Below are 23,353 nucleotides of genomic sequence, written 5' to 3' on the forward strand. Positions count from 1 at the left end.
CAAAAAAAAAAAAAAAAAAAAAAAAAAAAAGATGGCATCTAGGTAACTTGCCCAGGAGTTCCTAGGCTGTGAGAGGGTATCAGTTTGGCCAGATGCCCAATTCCAGTCTACTTCCCTTCTTTTAAGGTTCATTCTTCTTCACCCTGGGCCTTTCTGGATCTCACCAGCACCACCATGATGAGTATGTGTTGCATTTGCAAATAGAATAGGCTAAGGGCCTGACCCACAAGTGTGGAAAGTTGTGAAACATGATCAATTATACCCTCCCTGTGTGTGTTCACTCCTAGAGTTCTAAATATGGATTAAAAAGAGAAAAAAAATCCTATCAACTAGAATGTCCAGAGCTGTACAGTCTGCTGAGGAAGGAGGTACATAGGTTAAGTCACAGAGTAGTTAAGTTTCACCTTACTAAATTCTACGTTCAGGAGCTCATCAGAAAGCCAGGTGAGGATCAGGCCAGCCTGGAGTAGGCAAAAAGCAGATTCCAGAGGAGAAGTAGGCTTCGAGATAGACCAGGAATGAGTAGGAGCGGGGTGGGAGGCGGGTAGGGAACACTCCGGGGGAGGCAGTGGGTTCTTACCAAAGTGGACAGTGCAGATTACAGCCAGGCTCAGGACGAGAAGTCGGGTTAGATCAGATGGGAGGACAGCGAAGGGCCTGTGCCATTTCAAGTGAGAAAGTAAAAATCTCTATTTGGGCTCGGTCATTAACATGTAAGGGAAACCAGAAGCAGTGACAGAGGAAAAAGTAGCAGAATTTAGTGCTTGAATATATGGCAAGATGGGAGAGAAATAACGCAAATGTTTCTGATCTAAGTGAGGGTTTCCGAGAGATCGTGATCACCTCACATATAGATCTAAAGCATGGAATCTTATTTGTTCTTAGAAGCAATTCAAACGTTTGGTATTTACCTTGTTGGTTGTCTCATTCTTCTGACGTATGTTTCCTATTTGTTCAGGTGCTTTTCCCCACTCAGCCAAAGGTGTGAAGCAAGCTCGCGGTGGTATTTTTTAGTTTGTGCTACGTGGAGCCCCACATAGCTACTCCTGCAATTTATGGCAGGGCTTTTTGTTTTCACAAGTGTTTACTTTTTCCACAAATTCATATAATCATGAAAGTGGTTGTTTTCGTTCTCGAGGGTATTAACTGCCTCCATCATGTGTTCTCTTTGCTTAATATTCTTATTATAAAAATTCACTTGATCATGACTGTCGTCTGAAGAGAGCTCTCCTTAGTGAAGTGTGTGAGAGGAGCAGCGTTGCAAGCTTTAAAATTTATCATGTCACGATTCACTAACTATTCATGGCAGCTATGGGCTTTTCTAGAAGTTACAAAACTCTGAAAAATAAAATGTCTCCTTCTTCTATCATAGCTTGGTTCCTGAGCATTTTTCTATGGACTCTTGTTCCTAGACACCAGACTGCTGCTGCCTGTGACCTAGTATGTAAAGAATCAAAGGGCCTTTTGTGTTGCTGAGGTTCCCAATTCACTGTCCTGACTGGTTAGTGAGTAGTAAATAGTGCTCACTAGTAAATAGTAGGAACCATGATTGCTTTTAGGGCTGAGATGTTTGGGGTGTATCTGGGCTTTCTCTGGTCCATACGAAGGATGTGTTAATGGGCTTGTTAAGCCAGGAGCCCTTCAGTGCGAGCTAATGCAAGCCAGCGATGCAAAGGGGGACCTGTTTGGAGCAGATGTGCCGCAGCCCAGGCCCTGCTGTGATGGGAGCCCTTTTTTCAGCCCCTCTGCCTGCTTCATGCTGGGCACACTCTGCATCACCACAGATAGCAGCTGTGGGCCCACGGGATCATCCCCCAAAAGCCGCCACACACAGAGCAGAGTCAGGTGCTCAGTTCCGTGCAGTCAAGAGTGTCACACTGTGCTCAGACTGGGCGAGTCCGAGCCTGTCCTGCAGAGCTTGGGGCTCAAGCATGACTGAAAGCCCAGGAGAATGAAGGCGACTCCCATCTGAGCGCAGCGTAGCCTGAGCAGTCGATAATGCTAGCTTCCATATCACCCGTGAGTCAAATTTTCGTTCATGTGACAGAGAAAGCCGCGAGACAAGACTTGGGAAATGCTTTGGCCTTTGGATCCCTCTCCGCTCAGGGACAGTTTGAGATTTTCCAAACTCCAGGGCTGCATCTTCCAATAAAAGAGTGCGATCCACAGATGCGAACCGTGTCATTTTCAGAGATTTATGAGCCGTGTCACACAAGGTAAAAAGAAACGGGTGAAATGAACTCTAATACATTTTTACTTAATCCAATAGACTAAAAATACGGTTATATGAAGATGTAATCAATGTGGAACATATTCAGGGGACACCGTTCACCCTTCTTCCCAGACCACGTCTTGGATACCCAGATGTGCCGAGGATACACCCCACATGCCATGTCCCGCCCAGCCCAGCCACCTTTCACGTGCGACACCCTGGACAGCCTGACCTAGAGCTACCACAACCAGAAATCCTGCCCGGTCTTCAGAAAGGCAGTAGGCAGGACCCAAGGTGAAGCGGAGCGGAAACTGTTCGGTGACTGTGAGCCTCTGACTCCTTCCCTCACCTTGAAAATCTCTATGATCCCAAATGGATGGGGTGGATCCAGCTTCCCAGCACCTCCACCCAGCCAAGGAGCCCTGTAGGGCATCCTACACCCAGTAGGCATCGCCATGTCATTAAAAGGCCCAGTGCCTTCAGGCCGTGCTGAGGCCATTTGTGCAGCCAGTAAGATGGCTGCTTATCAAAGAAGGAACACAGCGTACTGTCAGCATCTACCATTTGTGAGCAGCCCCAGGGCCAAGATAAACATCCTGTGGCAGGTCAGGAACACCTGACCCCGATTAACCCGTCAATCAGAGGAGCCGGTGCTGTGGGCTTGTTTTCTAGGGTTTTGATGAGCTTCATTAATTATGTTGAGAAAGAAAGGTGTGCAGCTGGCGAAGCACCCACTTAGCTCCCCACCAACGTGAGTAATTGGCCAGTTGGCAGAGTGTTAAATTGGCAGTCTAGTGAGAGAAACTCGTGAATAAACAATTCCCCCAAACACCCGCAAGGCAGCCCTCGCAGGATTTCCGCTACCCTACCTTCCTGATTCAGGGATGCTGGTGAGGCAGGAAAGGACTGCGGGCCAGGGAGGTGGCCAAGGCGGGGGTCGGGAGTCAGCTCTGAACCATCCCAACCCCAAAGATTTCCTTACTTACAAGACCTGTCTGAGCTTGATGTTTCATCTAGGAAGGGACCATGATGATAGCCATTCAGGCAACTCTGTGTATTAATGTACGTGTTTCAAATAGCAGTACAGCAGTAGCAGGTACCGTGTGGGTCTTTACGTGTAATTAAAAGCATTAATCATTCCATATGCCGTTCATGTCCTTTTGATCTGCTAGCAGAGTATAACTGCTTCAGTTTTCCTGGAGGCCAGATTCATTCCCTCACTCAGCAGACATTTATTCTATACCTGCAGCTAGGCATTGAGCATTCAAAAAGAAGAGATTCTAGAAGAAGCATAGTATCATCTATATGTGAAAAATTTATGGGCAAGGACTGCAAACAAAATGGTAAGAGCATCTCTTTTTAAATTTATTGTTAGAAAGTTTCACTGCTGATAAAGTTTTCTTGCCAGGCATGGTGGACCACGCCTGTAATCCCAGAGCTCAGGATGCTGAGTCAGGAGGATCACAGTGAGTTGGAGGCCCACCTGGGCTACGTAGTTAGTTCAAGGTGAGGCTGAACTGCACAGCGAGACCCTGAAAAAAGTCTTTTCATTTGGCTTTATGGGACTGTTCCCTTTACATTTGTGTCTGTTTAACATTTTAAAAACTTATCAAATTTTAGTATGCAAATGCCACCTGTTTTATTTATGTTGAGTGATTTGAAATGAGAAAAATGCCTCAAAGACAATCAGTCAGCTCTGCATCTTAAGAGGTCTGTACACTCTTCAAGGCCTTTACAAATGCTCTACATATTTTGGAAACTCGTGAGATTAGAAAAATCATTTGTCTTTATTAAAATCAGCAGTTAAAAGGGAAGGCCAGATTTAAAGCACTTGAACATTTATAACATCAAAACTTTGTATTAAAAACAGGTAAACAAATATTCCAAAATAATGAATACTTTTTAACCTTAAAATATATTTTTTTAAATCTTGGGGCTATTTACATATAAGGAGGTACTTCATTAGGGGTGTGTGTGTGTGTGTGTGTGTGTGTGTGTGTGACTGGGTATTGAATTCAGAGAACTCCATTTTCATTTTTTATTTTGCAACAAGTTCATTCAAGTTTATTTTGCTTAGGCTGGCCTTGAACTTGTGATCCTCCTGCCTTGGCCTCTTGAGAAGCTAAGATTATAGGTGTGTGTCACCAGGCCTAGTACAACTTTGAAAACTTGCCTCCAAAATAAAGAAGGGTTCTCTTGGAAAAAAAAATCTATTATTTAGAAGATGTTGTTGTGTAATGAATTACACCCAAAACTTGGCAGCTGCGTGTCACGTGTGCTACCACAGTGCTGCAGGCATCCTCCGAGGGGTGGTGCAGAGGGACCGTTCTGACTCTGGGGCCCTGGTAGAGTGCATCATCCGAAGGCTGGCCCCAGGTGGAGGACCTGCTTCCCATTCAGTGCCATGGCTGGAAGCTTCCATTGCTGCCATGTGGACCTCTCCTAGGGTGACTTGCATGTCCTCAGGACAAGGAGGTGGCCGCCCCTGACTGGATGACTTCAGCAGAGCAAAGCCACAGTGCCTCTCATGATAAAGCATCCAAGTCACACACCTTTGCTTCTTCATAATGCCATTACTTAGATGGCTTCCACGCTGAGCTCCACTCCCAGCTCTTTCTCTATTTTTTATTTTGAGGCAGGGTCTAGCTGTGTGAGAATTGCCAAAGCTGGGCTTGAACTCATGATCTTCCTGTCTCAGCCTCCACAGTGCTAGGATTGCAGGCGGGGGCCACCACGCCCAGCTGTCATGAATGGCTTTCCACACTTCCTAAAGTGCTTCCGTGGTGTTGGTGGGGAAGGCTTGGAGCAGGAAGAACAGAGGTGGTGGAAGGAGCAGATGCAGGGCCCTGATGGTGAGTGAGCTGGGGTAGTGGAGGGAGCAAGTCACGGGCCCCAAACACACCGGATATTTCTTAGCATTCCCAGTCCTGGTGTCAAAGCTGTGCTCACAGCAGAGACGTGATACAACATTTGTGGTTAATGTGAAGCCTTTGTTTTTATTTATGATAGAAAATAGCATTTCAGAGGACCTTAGCATCAGAGTCATTGTCTTGTTCGCTCTGAACCCAGGCCTTTCCCTTTCTGCTTTAAGAATCCATTCCTTCATCTTTTCATTTCAAGGCCTGTATCATTTCTATTCCTGGTTCCGCCCGGCGAGTCACAAGCTGGGTGCTGCCTTTAATCCCTTTGCAAAGTCACTTCCTGTTTCTGCTATTTCCGGCCGAAGCCCTCATCATCCCATGCTACCCTCTTAGTCATCTCTCCCACGCTTGTGTGATTCGCAGCAAGACGCATGCACGCAAATCCAGAGTCTTCAGGCTTTTCCTTCCATTTCCCCTTCCAGTGTAAATCACCTAGCAACATTTATCCAGGACCAGCTGCACACAAAGCTAGGTTCCCATCACTGTGAGCATCACAGGGAAGCAAAAGGCCTGCTCCCCACCCTTAAGAAGTTTATCCTTCAGCAAAAGCCTTTTTTTTTTTTGGTATCAGGGATCGAACTCTGGACCTTGTGCTTGCGAGGCAGGTGGCGGAAGCACTGAGCTAAATCCCCAGCCCAAAAGCTTTTTTTGTTTGTTTGTTTTAAAATTTAAATTTTAAACAGTAACAGATTACAAATTCGCATTATATTTGATATAAGACATGTTTTCCAAGTTACAATGATTAAATTCAAGGGCTCTTCCTTTGCACATATTTGAGCTGAGAAATCTGGCTAATCTCTCGGATTAAGTCAATGCGTGTGCCTGGATGAGAGATGTTACGGCAAGGAAATCAGTGCTCAAGTTTGACTTCCTAATAGCATAAATGTATCTGTGGGGCGGTAGCTGAGTGGTAGAGCACTTGCCTAATATGAATGAAGGCCTGGGTTCAATTCCCAATGCCAAAGGGAGGGAAAAAAAAATCATGTTATCTGGCCTGGGGATTTAGTTCAGTGGTTCCACTGCCTGCCACGCAAGGTCCCGAGTTCCCCAGTACCAAAAATAAAAAACATGTTATCTGGTATGGTAAATATGCAAACATGTTTTGAAACCAAAGTACAGAAGTATTTGTAGTAATCTGTAACTGAAAAAGTACACCCTAGTGAGATAGTAAACAGCTACACCTGGTGACTGGAGTATAAGCAAAGGGTAATTCACTCCTGTTCTGGTTATGATCCTTTTAAAGGGCATCACTCCTGTGCTCTGATTTCCTTTACTTAGAGTGACAGCGACAGGACATTGCTGTGGAGGGTGACAAGAAGTCAGAGCACAGACGGAGGAGCAACAAACCAGAAGGCTCAGAGGAGGCCCTCCGAGTCCATGATTAAGATCTGACTTGTGATGGGAGAGGCAGTGGGTTGTCACCGTAGATCTCTGGAGAGCGGAGGGATCTATCTTGATCAAAGTGATTGGCAGGAGAGATGCTAGCAAACAGCCTCCTACCCCGGAACAAAATAATTAGGACCCTGGCAATAGATCCAAAGAGGAAGGCAGAGATGGCGGAAGTGACCGTGAGCAGACACGGAGCATGAGAGAGAGACAGGAGTCAAATTTGACTGCCAAACCTTGAACTGGAAACACCACGGGTGCCCATTGCTTAGTGTACAGGGAGAACTGACCGAGGAGGATTATTTTTAACACTGTGTGGCTCATCAGGTGGACGGACAGTCAGTTGAAGTCACTGTCCTCGGGAGGAATAAAAGAGCAGAAGTATGGATGCTAAGTTCATCTCCATCTTTGTGGTCGCTGAGAATGCGTGATTTATTGAACCACTTCTGATGGATGTTGGACATGAGGGAAAAAAATTATGCTCTGATAGAGAAAGTCTAGCACTAGGTCTGTAAATAAGTAGTAGTGATTGTGCAAAGTGATGCACACACGAGACATATGTATGAGTGTGTATGTATATTTGTGTCTGGACTCAGGTGCGTGCACTTGAAAAATATCCAGAAACTCACTTATCACCATCATGTCAACCTCAGTTAGTTCTAATTTAATTATAAATTCAATTAAATTCTACTGAATTATAAATCAATTTATTTTCCCCTTTTTCTAGTTTAGGAAGTATTACTTGAGCAAGTTGCTTTATAGGCAGAAATCATTTTAAGTCCTTGGTGAAATGAAAAAGATAGAAACAGAATTTCAGAGCCAGAATTTAGAATAAGAGAGAATCTTGAAATAAATGGCCTCAGAATGAAGAAACTAAGACCCTGGGAGTCACATAATTTCTTTCTCCTCTAGAGCTTTGTATACCCTGCATGCTTGTGTGCATCAAGAAGAATGGGGCTATGCAGAATACTTCTAAAAGCTTGTTCCAAAGCAATGATCTTTGACCACAAATGACCTTTGTCCCCCACCACCCCCATCTCCATTGGACATTTGGCAACATCTGGAAATGCTGCTGGCATCTATCTAATGGGTGGGGACCAGAGATGCTGCCAGATGTTCAGAGGAGAGTTGTTCAGCTCAAAATGTCAATAGTGCCGAGGTTGAGAAGCTCCAATCCAAAGTGAAGTATGGAACACCCTGCATGCCAAAGCCTGTACCATTTCATCTCTGAATCATCTTGGACCTTGGGCAGATGCAGTTGAGTGGTGTGTTCGTGGACATGCAGTGAGCACAGAACTAGGGACCAAAGCAAAGGCTGTGTGAATCAAAATGTGAGACCCTAGGCACGAGGCAGATGTGCCTCAGTGTTGACACAGGATGAAAAGGCCTGGGAAAGCTGGTGAAGATCACAGCCCACCTCTTTTGGTTTGCTGCCTTTGCCCGGGCAGTGGCCTGTTCACCTCTGAACCATTTTTGATCTTGTAGAATGCAATAGGTGGCCAAAACAAGTTGCAGTGCTTTTCTGTGTCTTATCTCCTCGCCTTTCCTTCTTTGGTGTGTGTGTGTGTGTGTGTGTGTGTGTGTGTGTGTGTGTGCGCGCGCGCGCATATATGTGTCTGTGTATTTTAATGAATGCCATATACTTTTGTTAGCAGTTAGGGGAGTGGCACTTGGTTTGGTTGTTTAAATGGGTGCTGATGTATTACTGGTCTGTAAGCCTTTGAATCATGGAGAAGCAATCTGAAAAAAAAATCAATACTTCTAGCATCATTTTGGCAAGAACATAAACAGATTGTGGTTGTTTTTGGCAGTACTGGGAATTGAACCCAGTGCCTTTCTACTGAGCTGCATCCCCCGCCCTTTTGGTTTGTTTGGTTGGTTGACTGATTTTGTTTTGTTGTTGTTTTGTGTTTTGTTTCTGGGACAAGATATTGCTAAGTCACTAAGTTGCCTAGGCTGGGCTGGGAACCCCCTGCCTCAGCCTCCCAGAGTGCTCGGACTTCGAGCCTGAGCCACTGCGCCTGACTATACAGATATTTTTACAGTCACCTTATCCAGCTTCCTGGGTCTTTTCACTTTTATTTCTGGATAGAGTTCTCATCTGCAGCGTCCTAATGTTACTGCAACCTCCTTGTCATTTTCACTGAAGGACACTGCATATTAAAAACAAAAATTGTATTGCTTTTAGAAAGCTGGCTTCCTGTGGTCCTTGAAAACATAGGTCCTCAACTCAGTGAAACTAAATGGCTGCTTATCGGCTGGGCAGGATGGGTGGGTCTCGCAGTATGGTGGACACTCATTCTGCCACTTGGCGTCTCATTTCTTCTGAACATTGGGATTTTTTTTGTTCAAGAATTTTGTCTCACATATGCGAAATGACTGTGGAGGCAGGACTTGGAACATACCGATCAAACTCTGCAGTGAATGTGGCCTTTGCCACACTTCCCACACAAATATGACATCCACATAATTCATGTCAGCGTTGACGTGGAAGAAAGACCATAGTGCATCTGAGAGCACCACACCCATTTCTGCTACTCCCTCTGGATCGCATGAGGTTATTTTAAGCAATAAAATGTCAACTGTGATAAATAAAATTGGGAAGGAAATTTAGATAAACGTATGCACAGGAAAATGCTTATTGAGAATTCTTTTCCTGTGAGCTTTTACTGTAAGGACTTCTTTTCAATCTCCACGTGATCCTGCATGGAGAAGAATTTGTTTGTATTCTTTATTCTGTTTGGATTTTTAGAGAGAGAATTTATCAATCTATTATTTTTGCATACTTTCTTTAGACATGAAGTTACACAAACAAAATCTGACTGTTTTGTTTGTTTTGTTTTTTGGTACCAGGGATTGAACTCGGGTCCTTGTGTTTGCGAGGCAGGTGGAAGAACCACTGAGCTAAATCCTTGGCCCAATCCTACTGTTTTTTGGAGTGAATATATACTCTCCAAATATTTCCTCATTTACTCTTCTCAAAGCTTATAAAGATAATTTAACTGCACTTCATGTGAGAAGACTGACTTGGAAAGATCAAGTGATTTTTTTTTCCACTTATGGGGATGCAGCTAGTGTGGAGTAGAGATTTGAACCCCGAATCCTTTGAATTCAGGGTCCAGGATTTCCTTCCCTTTGTGCAAAACTGCCTTTCCGGTTACATATTAAACCTGAATTTCAATGTTACTTTCTTTCAAGGAGCTAACAGCCCTTTCACATATTAATTTACTCTCCTAGTTTCAAGCTGAGTAGCTAAATGGAATGAATTCATAATGTCAAATGAATCTTGAATGATCCTGTGGCCACCCTCATGCTCACATGCTCAGTGTTAACTGTGTGGTCCCTGAGTTCCTGCTACATTTGCAGGCAGTTGCCCTTGAGTATTGAGCTGGGTGTTGTTTTTACAGTTTGCACCATTGACTATACAATCACCATTTTCCCAAATACAGTAGCCCAAAGTATAATTGAATGGTCAGAAACAATACCCAACATTTGGGTTAAAAAGTACAGTTGCTCAACACAACACACACACACACACACCTTTTCACATAGTATTAACATAACCCTAAATAGGAAGTACATGCTTTATAAATGCTTGAAGGATTGGACTTCTCTCTTGAGAAATGTGAAGGAAAGGAATTCGTCTCCAGAATGGTGATGGTGCAGGGACACCAGGACCACCTTCTGGTTTTCGCGTGTGTCACAGGGCGGTTAGGCCATGTCCTTGGACCGGGAAAGTCAGTGAGAAGCAATGAGCAATGGAGAGATCTGGGCTAGAACACTAGCCCTTCATGTATGGTCTTTACTGAGTTGTCTCTGTGCTTGGATTTAATATATTTCCTTTTTCTGTTCTTTCCCCTCAGTGCAGGAGATGGGACTCAACCTTGCGATGTTCGGCCAGGGCTCTACCACTGAGCTACCTCCCAAGCCCTTCATGTATTTTTTTTTTAACTTTTCCCCTGAGGATCTCCTGTTAATTGATTTATGATTATCATTATCATCATTATTTTAGGTAGGACATTAGAGATGCAGAAACCATTTTACTGAAAACTTCGGAATTTGGGGGCAGGCAGATCCCTGGTTCAGATCTCACGTTGTTGGATGGCTAATAACTGTGTGCCTGGGGTGAACCGCTCATTTCTTCATCGTCACAATGAGATGACAATGCTAACCTCGCAGGGACATTAAGTGCAATAAATGCCAAGTGTTTGGTATGTAGCGGAGGCTCAACAAATGTTAGCTTTGATTGTTATTTTGCCCTTGCCAAACTTGGTGAATTATTTTCCTAGAGCATTTTGTGAACTTCTGTGGCACCCTCTAGCCCACGAGTTTTAACTTTTTTCTCTTTTGGAAGTAGCACATCCCTTTGAGAATACAATGAAAGCTCCAGCAAATTCACCAGAAAAAAAATGCACATTCCCAAACCAAATGTGGATGCTGTGACAGGGGATTCGCAGAGGCCCAGGTTGAAATTCCCTGGTTTAGGTCCAAGAGTGTGAAAAATATATACAACAACCCAAATGGAATGATCATCGGCTTTTATAAAAGGATTTACCACACGATTCCCATTGCAACCTTCCTCGTGTCATTAAAATCAGATTCCATTTACAGAGCCCCACTTTATTCCGAACATTTCAAGAAGACGTTTATTTCATTAACTGAGGCAGGCCTCTCTTAACAAAACATATTTATCAAATGCCTATTATGTGCCTAATAAGGTGGTAGGTGTTTCGGGGAACAAAAGGAGCTTAACATGTGGTCCCTGCCCTCCACGTTTTCCTTCTAATTGGAGAGGCAAGTGAACGCGGCAGTATGAGAGTATTAGCGCTCTATGCTGATATAATCAAGTACTAAATTGTGTATGCTTGTGTGGGTGGGCGCGCAAGCCTCACATATCATTCCCTGACCTTGAATTGTACACAAATCATTAGCGTCAAACTGCAGTTGCCGACTGCTCCTCCACCCCTCATCTTTGCTTGGCCACCTTCCATCACAGCCCCTCCCTCCTTCCCTCCCTCCCTCTCTTTCTCCCTCTCTGAAATACACTTCAGAAAAGAGGGAAACAACACAGTGAGGAAGAGGCACAAATCAGCAAGACAGATTTCGTCCTGCGCACCGTCAGACCCCAGAGCACCAAGCTGCATGAAGACCTCTCTGAGGGACATGTGGCAGCTTCTCTTCCTGGTTTGCAGATGGACCACTGCGCCTTGTCAGTGGCCGGAGGTGAAGAGTAAAGGTGGTGCGACGAAGAGGGGGATCCCAAGCACAACAAGGTCCACATTCTGTTTTGTATTCACCGCCCAAATGGCATTGGAATTCAGCATAGCAGATCTGCAGGACAGTTGTTGGGTGGGAAGAGACAGACCAGACTCATCCCTGATATTTTGGGGTCCGAGGCATGAGAACAAATGTAGGCCTTACATTGAAGATACATCGAGCTAAAAAAGGATTATACGTTCTATCAGCTGAGCACGGGGAGTACACAAGCACCTTCCTAGCAACAGCAAAGGCCAGGTTTGAATGCAACATCCTTGCCTTCTGGGGATTTTGCAGCATGGATGCCCTGGACACACACACACACACACACACACACACCCTCCACTCCAATTCTCTGTCCATCCTTGGCTCTGTGCTGTGCCCCAGGGACTTCCCACACCTGGATGACACTCACTCACACCTCCATCTGCACTTCTGTGGCCACTTTCTGGGCCTCAATGTGCACTGAGTGGACAGTGGACAGACTTGGAGAGGCCAACTGGAGGGTCTCTGGGAGGGGAACTTGGGGCTCCAGGTATTAAGAGCATGGGCTGATGCGGTGAAAGTTTTTCTCCTTGTCCTTGAAGGCTGCGTGTCTGGGGTGGGAATACTCAGAGGGGGCCCCAATCAGGAAACAACTTAAGAGATGAAGGAAGACTTGGGGAGGAAGTTAAAGCAGCATCCTTAAGACTGCTGGGTTTGTTTGGGGAGGAAAAGAGTGAGTGGGGAAGAGTCACGAAAGAGAAGAGAGGCTCATGAAAAAAGAGGAGGTCAGAAGCAGGGCCAATCCATTCTTGGATCCAGGGCCAATCCATTCTTGTGTTTAGTTCCAGAATGAAAATAAAGCTGCTTTCACAGTGACCAGAGGGCTCTGTAATTCAGACAAGAGATGGGGAAGGCAAAAGAAGGGTGGGTGGGAGGCTAAAAGCAGGAGCTGGGGCTGATTTCTTCCCAAGGCCACCTGGCTCCATCCTGACCCTGCACGGCCCCTCTTCCTGGTGGGTGCAGGCCCTTGGCCCCTGCAGGAGGGAACATGCTTCATTATTTTCATTCTCTACAGAGAAAAAATTAACTCTCTAGGAAAAATCAAACTGAAGCAATTCATTGAATGTTTAGCTAGACTGAAAAAGGACAGTTGCTTGAAGATGAAAACATTTTCAGTTTTGCCCAAACATACTTTGCAGAATTCAAGAAAACTCTGATGATATTTCAACAGTATAATTTGTCTCCATTTCACAAATCCTTTGTTTTAGAAATAAAACATTTGAGTGATTAAGAGGGAAGCACATCAGTAGCAGCAAGCTTTGTAGCAACAATCAAGACACAACTTTGCATTATCATCCTAAAAATACATTTGCCCACAAGTAACTCTATTTTCTTTTTTCCTATGTAACATTTCTTTTCTTTTTTTTTTTTATTGAGTTTATTGGTACAATCTAGGTCTACAATACAGTTACATTCATTACTGGGATCCTGTACCTTCACATGACACTTCTTGGTTCTCATTTTTTCCCCTTGTCCCTGTTCTATTTTCAATCAGCTTCCGATTCCTTGAGGGTCTTTCAGCCCCACTCAAGTTGGGTCCCAAACATATTGGTGGCTATTAAGGTTTAAATGTGAAGGGTCCTCCAAAGACACACGTATTGAGCCCGCCCCCCTGCAGTCGTGCTCAGAAAGATGACTGGATCATGAGTGGGTTGACCCACTGACGAGCTCACAGCTGAATGGGCTATGAGGAGGTGAGTCCCGCCTGCAGGAGGCGGTGCTCTGTGGCTGCCTTTGAAGGGTGTATCTTCTCTTGTGCTCTTTCTAACCCTCACCTCAACCATGAGGTGAGCGACCTTCCTCTGCCATGATGTTTCTGCCTTGGAGCCAATGGGTCATGGACTGAAACTGTAAATGAAAATCAAACTTTTCTCCTTTAATTTGTTTGTGCCAGATCCCGCCCCCCCCCCAGCAAATGGAAAGGGAACTAAGACAATGGCATTTGTCAGAAGAGAGTGAGAGCACATAGTTAAGTTTTGGTCTTCAGGAATTTAGAATGCAAGATTTTATTCGCACCAGTAAAGTCAAACTCAGGTATGCCTAAGTAAGACTACTAGAGTAGGAAGTGGAGATTAGTGTAATGAGCAGACAAATCAGGGGATTCATGTGTGATCCACACAATGGCCTGGATCTTTCAGGCTTACTGGCCTGTTGGCTCCGGGGCTGTACCCGGCATCAGCTATCAGGTCAGCACTACTTCAAATCCCAAGCTTTTCTCCTGAGTACTGCCATGAAGATCTGGGTCTCCAGAGTCTTATTGTAGCCTAGTGCCTTTCTTCTTACACACATTTTCATTGGCATGACTTACCTGTTTACTGGTTCATTCATTCTGGAAGACCTCCTCTTTGCCAGGTGTGTGCTCTAGGTGAAGATATGGTGAGAGTTAAGTGACATATCCGCCCTCACCTAGCATACATCTGGGGAATTCAAATCACATGTAGCCGGAGTGGTCAAGAGCAAGGCCGGAGGATGCAGGGCATCAAAGCATGTGTGGGCACATTGAGTGTGACCAGATGGGGACTGTCTGGAGTCAGCAGTAGACAGAGAAGCAGCTGTATGGGGGCCTGACCGATGTTCACAGGGGAGTCTGCCCCAGGATGGCAGCAGGAAGAGCCACCTCAGCCAACTTGGACTTCCAGGCTATTATCTAAGCCTCTCTGGGTTTCACGTCCCGATCTGTAATGAGGTATCTGTGGTGTCTTTTCTGCTTGGTTGTTGTATGGCCGGTGAGCTGCAGCACGCGTGGCCCTGGACACAGTGGGACAGTGGTAAGGAGGCTCTCCTGTGATAGTCTGGTTGGGATCTCAGGTGGAGGCACAAGGTGGGAGGAAGATAACAAGGAGCCAAGGACTGCCAGAAGTGGAGAGTTTCATACCAGGAGGATTTGCACAGGGAGGAGAAAAGCCTAGGCAAGTACAGCGCAAGCAGGGAGCAAGAGAGACAAGAAAGAAGCTCTCTGAGAGGCATGAGGATAGCTAGGCAGGAGCCGTGTCCTGATGTCTGAGGGTGGCCACCAGGCACTGCTGCAGAGCTGTCAAAGAGTCCAGGGCTGGAAAATAACATGTGGATTGCCTTGTGGTTTTAACTCCACCAGGAAAAAGGAAGGTCTCACTTAGGATTTCAGGTAATTTTATATAATATGCATATCTTATGTGTTTATAGATGTCTCTGTCAGTATATGTATATAGAAGCAGGTGTACTCAAAAGGCTAGAACCCAAGCATTGTGGCACGTGCCTGTAATCCCAGATACTCAGGGGGCTGAGGCAGGAGGATTGTAAGTTTGAAGCCAGCCTAAGAACTTAGTGAGACCCTGTCTGTAAAGACAAACAAATAAAAAGGGCTGGGGATGTAGCTCAATATGGGTTTACTCCTCACAGTCTCCCTAAAAATCTCAAAGGCTTGAGTGCCCTAGCAGACACAGCCTGATGAAGTTCTAACCGACCCAGCCACTGACCAGGTGACAACAGGACCGTGGTCAAAGGGAACAGATACACCCGGCTCTCCTCAGGTTCCCACTGAGCAGAGGAAGACGTTCCCTCGGGGTTGATTTTGTAAGAGAAGGAGGTTAGCATGACTGCGGCGAGGAGGAGAATGTGTGTCCCACTGGGACACCTTCCTGGAACTGCCCTCCTGCAGCCACCAGCTGCACACATAGGATGTTCCTGCCGGAAACTTCCAGAGCAAGCCCAGAAAAACTCCTTGCCCAGACACTTCCCAGACTACTCAGGAAACTGCAGAACGGTGCTGGTGGCAGATGTGTCCTAGCTCCTGGTGGAGGTGACCTGTCCCCACTGCCACGTTCCCGAGTTCTGCCGCCCCAGGGTAGTGAGCAGCTCCCAGCGCGGGGCCTGTGGGTTTTGAAATTTTTGTTGATCAATGATCATCCTTCTCCTATGACTTGTTATTCTTAAATAACAAATGAAGCGTTCTCCTCAAGGCCCAGCAGTGGCAGAAGTAGTGGCATCCAGGTGGCCCAGGCCGTGCAGGCACAGTTGAGTCCTTCTGCTGAGGCCAGGCAGGGAGCCACTCCCCCTGGGGACCACGGAGCAGACCCTGCCTGGACACTGAGCTGCTCTGACCCTCGCCCCTGCAGCCCTGCCAGTTGCCACTAGGGCGAGGCCGGGTCTGTCTCAGTGTGTTTAGCAGGGTGTGTGTTAAAGCAGGCTGGGTCAAGGTTTGGCTCCCGGGTCACTCCAAGCCAAGCAAGGTGATGAACTTCTCTGACTGAACCACTTGGGAACAGAATAATTCTATTTTATTTCTCATAAAATCGTTGCAACTATCAAATGACAGAATGTCTATAAATCCGTTCACACCGTTCCTGGCACTTAGTAACTACCCTGTTATTATTTCTGAAGCTGATCCTATTTTCAGAGTTCTTTATTGCAGGCACTTCAAGGTAGTTTTATTTAAAATCTAGTAGAAGGACGGTACTGAAGCAGGAGGATCACAACTTCAAGGTCAGCCCGGGCAACTTAGGGAGACCCAATCTCAACATAGCAGGTTTGGAGATGCGGCACAACGCGAGTTCCCGGGTTCAGTCCCATCCCCAGTACTTCGAGAAGCAGAGTAGAGGACCTCCGACGTCAGGGCAAGGGTAAAGCTCGAGGAGGAAAGCAGAGATGCTTCCTTGGGAGTGCATCCTGAGGACGTGGCGTACCCTGCCGTCCTGAGGCCTCGAGGGGGTTCAGGTGGGAAGGTGTGTTGCCACCACACTTCCGGAGGTGGTGCCCTCGTGACCTCCGAGGTGAGGGATACGCCCACCTCTGTCCCCAGCGTCCGGTCTTCTTCAGGGTGGACGGACGTCTCATCTCGGAGCCCTTACCGTAGGTGACCTCTTACGCAGTGCTGGTTCATTGCATGCAAGTGTGGCCTGTTTTGCAGCTGCCTCGGGATCCAGCTAGGTCCCCCGTCAGGAAGGCACGACATCCTGGACGTGCCCACCAGGGCCACTGAGTTGTGGAAGGTACTGATAGCATAGTCCACAGCGGGAAGCGGTTACTGTACCCCAAAACCACTGGAGGCATGGGCACCCCACTCTGTGCCCTCCCCCCGAGGGCTTCGTGTCTCAGAACACAGTATTCCTTTCAGTGATTTTACTGCACATTTACTAGCTGTGTGGGATGCGAAGAAGCATGTGACATGGTCTTGGCATTCAGTGAACTAACAATGAATTCATTTTTAAATGAAGTCTCATAATTTGACTAAGTGGAATAATTTCCATTGGCATTGCAAAAAAAATGCCAAGAGTCATCAGGCAACCCAACCATTGTCATGCAGTGATTTAAAAAAAAATGGTATGAATGACCTGTCTAAAGTGATAAAGAGTACATTTATCGAGTTGGGTATGACACAGGGCCGGGAGGAATTGTGAATACAGTACACTGAAGGAAAGAGTGCAGATCAAAAAAGATCTTCACGATTTGGAATGTGAGGCATATTTATTAAAATTAAGTATGGCAGAAACCAGTGAGAGGGTAGCCAGTTACTGTGCGACTTTAGATGTTACATCACTTCCTGTCTGCCTTGGGTGTAACAGAAAGTGCTTATGCATGGTGCGGGTTCTCAGTATTAAAATCAGTGCATTACACAGCTCACACGTGACGGAACTCAGTAAGTGTAGGAGATGCTGAGGCCACCTTTTAGAAAGGTGCAGTAGCTCAGAAGTGGACATGGACTGTTGTGGCTGTTGCTTGTCAGACCACATTAGGTGGCAGATGCCCAATAAATGCCACACTTTAAGGGAGAGCTTGAGAAGCTGTATTGAGTTCAGGAGAAAGTAGCTGTGTTGGTGAGAAAATTTTAAATCACACAATGAAAGCATAAAAGAACTGAGTGTATTTTGCCTGAAGTAGAGAAGACCTGGGTAGTACATAATGGCATTTTCTAATATTTGAAAGGTTCTCATATTGTAGACATTTTGGATTTATTTTCTACCCAAGGGCCAAAGGTGGATATTTCAGAAAGAGATTTTGGCTCAGTCTTGGGAAGAATTCACTAATAGTCAGAGCTGTTCCAAGGATGGTAAGAACTTCTTCAGGAGGAATTGAGGTCCTGGTCACTAGAGGTGACCCTAGGCCAGAGGGCCACATGACTAATGAGTGATTGACTTGATGCTCTGTATTGTCGAATCTCTGAAATTCTGTGATCAAAACGATAGCAAGAAAACTCACAATCCATGCATTGGTTTATTGTACACCGATGGGACAATCCAGACAAACACGAGTCTGGTGATAACCAATTTTTTTCCGGTTGGCTGGGAGGCCATGATGGGACCCCCTCGTGGTCCAGGCACACACTCCTTCCTTGCTGTGCCCTGGCTTTGCCCCGTGCGGCTGACCTGAGCCCTCTCGCTCACAAACAGACCTTCCACTGGCTGGATGTGTGGAGCAGACCTGCTGTATGTGTATCTTTCTTAATCTCTTCTAAACCTCTTCCTGCCTCAGCCAGCAGTAAATCAGTGGCAGAGGTTAAGCTGACTCCCTAGTCCTCTTTGTGGTGTTTAATGTCATCAGTATTTGTGCTTCCTGTTTGCTTTGGGTTCCATTTTTTTGTTTGTTTGTTTGTTTGCTTAAAATCACACAACTTCATTATGCCTATTCTAACTAATGATCTTTTATGTTGTGTTCCTGTTTCTTTTAGGGGGCGTTTCCTTCATTTCTTTCCCTACTAGAATTTAAAATTCAGAACTACATTGAAACTGGTACAGTTTTCCCTCCTCTGTGTGCCTAGACTTATCGTTGCCTTAAGCATCTTTTAATGCGACAAAATAACATTCAGATATGGTTTATTAGTTGCCATTTCCTAAGAGCTATAAATTATCTTCTTCAACATTAGCAAAGATTTTGATTGTTGACTTACTTTCTTTTGGTGGGGGAAAGGGGCAGCAGAACTCTGTGGTACCCTGCACAGGATCAGAGTTCAGAGGTGAGAGACTGCAGGTGTTCTGGAAAGTCCAAGCTTTCCAAGGCTGATGTGTGGCTTAGGGTCCAGCTGCATTTCTCAGCTTCCTAGAACTTGGACAAGAGGCTTTCCTACAGCCCATAGTGGACATGGGCATAACATATGAGGGTGAGGCCGTTCACCTGCTTTCTGGTCACTGGTGCATGACTGTCTCAGCCCTCCCTGCTCGTTCTGCCTTCCCGGAATCTTTCCACCCAGAGAACTGCTCAAAGCTGGAGGGGAGAGTTAAAGGTGATTGCTGCTTGGGTCCACCTGGTTGCCAAAATTGCAGGTCTTTGTATTGTCCTTTTTCCAGGATGAGGACCCTTCTCCTGACTCCCTTCCTCTGCCCCCTTTTGAATTTGACTTCCTAAATGATACAAGTTATAGTCATCTTAGCTGTGCATAGTGGCACACACCTGTAATTCCAGCCTTGTGGGAGGCTGAGGTAGGAGGATTGAAAATTCAAGCCCAGCCTGGGCAACTTAGTGACTGAGGAGACCCTGTCTCAAAATAAAAAATAGAGGATTGGGGATATAGCTCAAAGTAAAGGCCCTAAATTCAGTCTCCAGTAACACACACACACACACACACACACACACACACACACACACACACACACAGAGTCATAGTCGTCTTACTGCTTAAGAATATCCCTTGACAACACTAGCAGGTATCCAGTCTGCACAATGCACTTCCCATAAGTTACCTATTTCCAGCAGGTTTTTCTTTCCATTCATTCCCTACGTACTGAGCGTCTACCAAGTGCCTTGATAGAGACCAGACATTGATGTTTCCCTCAGCAAATAAAAAGTGGCAGAGTAGTGTGAATGAGCTGGGATGCTGGTAACCATGGAGCTTGTGGAAGCCAGAAGGACACGGTATGGACAGTGGGGACCGAGTGAGTTCACAGCAAACCCCCGGGAGAAGTGAGACCTGCACAGTGTAAAAGTGTGACTTGGACTTTTCCAGAGCCTACACCTGGAATACAACAATGTTTGCAAGGAATTTTTATAAGAAAGCCTACAATAATTTCTTCGTAATGAGTTTATTTTGTTTTCCTGTAGACTCATAAAAATTTTGCTGCCATATGAAAATTAAAACTCAGAAAGAAGCAGTTTGTAACACAATCTCCTCAGACCTGAACTAGTTTCCTGCTCTCAAAGCAAAAGCAAACTTGGGATGTTTGAGATAAAGAATCTAAAAGCACTTTGTAAAGCAAAGGGAGGCACAGCAATATTTTAGGATTCATCCGACATCTTTTTGGAAATATTTTCCCACTCCTTATAAATACCCCGGTGTTTTTTAAACCTAAAAACCTCAAATCTCTTGGAAACATGAAGCAAAGAACCATCCTCAATGCATGTCGATATGCTACTCGGATGATAAATCAGCTACATGTGTTGGAAGACAGGGCGAAAAATAGAGGGATCATTTAAAACTTGCTTTAATGGTAAAACATCCCGAAGCCATTTTACTTGGACAGATTTCTTTTCCATAATATACACATTGATAAACTTTTATTCTGACGTCATTTCATCTGTTTGCCTGAAATGCTTTTTATTCCGCAGCGGCTTCATTCTCTCAGACCCGCAGCAGTGTCAGACCCAGGGATTTATTACCCACCTGCATGGAGCATGGGACGAAGATCATGTTCAAATACAGGGAGGACGGATTGCTTAATATACGACACTCACCTCGCTCCCCAGTCTGTCCTCTGGTGGAAACCTGCCCATCTGCAGCGGTGGGAGTCAGGGCCCGAGATGCAGGCTGTCCCCAGATTCAAGTCCACTGATTTAGATTGAATGTAGATCAAGGTTAGTGATTAAAGAAGCTGGCTGTGGGTGATAGCACATAGATGGCTTAGAGGCAGGTGGAGGCAGGCTGTGGAGGGGGGTCGAAAATGATCACCATGAGTCAGGAGTCCAAGGGCTGTCACGACTCATCCAGCGACACAGCAGGCCTCTTCCGGGCAGTTTGTCTGACAGCTGTGGTACTGTAGGACACACTGGGAGGTGGCCCACCGGCGTGCTCTGCAACAAGGAGCAGGCCCCAGCCCTCCCGGCATGCAGCTCTGTGAGTGGCCCTGGGTGTGGAGGGGACCACCTGTAAGACAGAGGTCCCCTGGCCTGGGGACCGTGGTTATGCTCTGATGTCACCACTCTTGAACCAAAGGATCTGCAGCTTCCTTGATGCCGGATAGGGAGGCGTGGTTCTGTCTGCTGTTATTTAGCATCCCTGATTCTGTAGACCAAGAGGAATGTGGTGGCACAGCCAGTCCATTAACAGAGGTGGTCCCTGGATACCCTGGGCGACAGAACTAGCACAGGTTGGCAGATCTATGGACGCTAAGTGGTTATGTTTGTGGGCCCTGTTTTGCCATTAACTAGAGCCTTGAGGATGTCTTCTTCTCCGGGCTTCATTTTTCTCACTGGGACTAAGGAAACTGATATTTCCTGAACACGTACTGTATCCTGGACACTGAGCCAGACTTTGTGGGCATTGGAAATAACTCCCAAACACCATATGGGGGGGGGGTGCTGCAGTTCTCTTGTGACTTTTTTGTTGTTGTTTGTTTTTTTGGTCTCACTATATAGTTGAGACTGACCTGGAGCTCACTATGTAGTTGGTCTCGAACTCACAGCGATCCTCCTGCCTCAGCCTCCCGAATGCTGGGATTACAAGCGTGCCACCACGCCTGGCTTTCTGACTGGTGCACCTAAAGATGGATGCAGGAAGATAAACAGGCGTCACATGCTATCCTTGGCCCCTCTAGGAGATCAAGCAGGATGATGACCAGGGTCATTTGCCTCCTGAAGTATATTTTCGTTTTGGAGGTACAGGGTCTCACTAAGTTCCACAACAGACCTTGAACTTGCGATCCTCCTGCTTCAGCCTCCCAGTGGAAGAGTCTTATGTTCTTATGACTGAACCTCCAAAATTGTGTGTTCTGGGGACCTCTAGGCCATCTCCGTTAATCTTCAAAGCAATATTCGAGCCTCTGTCCCCCATCACACCCAACTAACGCACCTGCAGCACCCCTGCCCTGGCCCATTTTCACCTGGTTCATTTGAGAATATAAGAATTGTCAGTTCTGGCCCTGGAACATATGTGCACCCTCATCCAGGTGATTTACCTAATTAGTTGGATTTTTGCCATTTTTCAGAAGGGGACACACTTTTACAAGGAGAAAAGGAGCAGCTTTTTGACAGTACCAGTTTAACTTGATGAAACTTTAAATACAGATTAGAAGCGCATCCCTCATTTGTATGGAAAGGGTAACCAAAAAGGAGAAGGTACTCAATTCCTTGGGGAGCTTAGGTGCCAGGTCTCACCAAAGTTGTCATGGGAATTGCTTTGTGGTTCCGGGAACAGTTCTCTGTGTGGTCGATGCTTCATCTGTAACAGAAGAGGACAACAATAACTTGTGTGCTGTGCATTCCCAGCTGCAGGTGATTTTTACATACTTTTTATAAATGAGAAAATGAAAAAGAAAATTGAGGCCCCTCAGAGCGGGCACAAGACTTGCCCAAATTCCCCCAGCAGATGAAGGGCAGAGAGATGAACCTAAAGTGCCCTTTCTACCTCTTCATGGCGGAGTCTGAGGAGAGCAGAGAAAACGAACCTGAATGTTTCACTCTGGCAAAGAAGAAGCTCCTGAATGAATTACTGGCAGTCCCAAAAGAAGAAAGCTACCAAATGACTAAAAAGACCCCGTCCTCTGAAATTTGGTGAGCACTGGGAGTAGAAACTAAGCAGCTGATAGGTTTTACGCTTCTTTGGACCTGTGACGTTGTCTGCATCTTTTACATTTTAGTCTGTGAACATGACGTAGGCGTCCATTGATTTATAGAGATTATGAAGAATTACGCCTTGCAAGTTTTCATCAAGTTTTGTTCAATACCATAGTGATCATGTACAGAACTTGATTAAATGATCTATAGCAATATAGAATAAATGTTCTCAAATGCTTTTTTCATAATTCCAAAATGTGTATCCCTGTAGGTGGTAAATCTGTAAGTCTGTTTTGTTCTTTGCAAATTGTCCAGCCTGTGACATAACTGATAGAACCAGGGCAGGGATTGCTGGGTGGCCAGTCCTACTCCAACTGAAATTAGTAGCGGGGATTTAGCTTAGTGGTTCTGCTGCCTGCCTCACAAGCACAAGGTCCTGAGTTCAATCCGCAGTACCAAAAAATAAATAAACAAAGAAATTAGCAGCATGCCCCATGGTACTCAGATTCATGAAGTCCTTGGCTTGTGTTGGTCACCAACTGTAAAGACTTAAGGGTTGCTATAGTTTGGCTCACAAAGGCCCCTGTGAAGCTTGGTCCCCAGCTTGGCACTATTGAGAGGTAGTGGAACCTTCAAGAGGTGGGGCTTAGTGGGAGGATTTAAGTCATTGCAGTCATGCCCTTGACAGGGATCTTGGAACCCAGGCCCCTCCTCACCTTCCCTTGCTTCTTGGCTCTGAGGCAAGTGGTTTGCTTCAACACACATTCCCGCCATGATGTTGTCTCTTCCAAAGCAACAGGGTCAACCAGTCAGGGGCTGAAACCTCTAAAACAATAAGCAAAAAAAAAAAAAAAAA

General features: G+C 45.8%; 1 protein-coding gene and 1 long non-coding RNA gene across 2 annotated transcripts in view; one reads left to right on the plus strand and one right to left on the minus strand.

The window, feature by feature from the left end:
- Nucleotides 1-23,353, plus strand: part of Maml3 (mastermind like transcriptional coactivator 3) — a 398,475-nt gene that overhangs the window by 246,967 nt on the left and 128,155 nt on the right. The gene's annotated exons all lie outside the window — the stretch shown is intronic.
- Nucleotides 21,569-23,353, minus strand: part of LOC104853069 — a 19,528-nt gene continuing 17,743 nt past the window's right edge. Inside the window, exons 2-3 of the long non-coding RNA XR_777676.2 lie at nt 23,214-23,322; nt 21,569-22,162 (exon numbers count right to left, since the gene is read on the minus strand). This is a non-coding gene — a long non-coding RNA (uncharacterized LOC104853069). The remainder of the gene's footprint in view (nt 22,163-23,213; nt 23,323-23,353) is intronic.

Source organism: Fukomys damarensis, unplaced genomic scaffold (assembly GCF_012274545.1).
Source record: "Fukomys damarensis isolate Sample0158 unplaced genomic scaffold, DMR_v1.0_HiC HiC_scaffold_38, whole genome shotgun sequence".
NCBI classification, from domain to species: domain Eukaryota; kingdom Metazoa; phylum Chordata; class Mammalia; order Rodentia; family Bathyergidae; genus Fukomys; species Fukomys damarensis.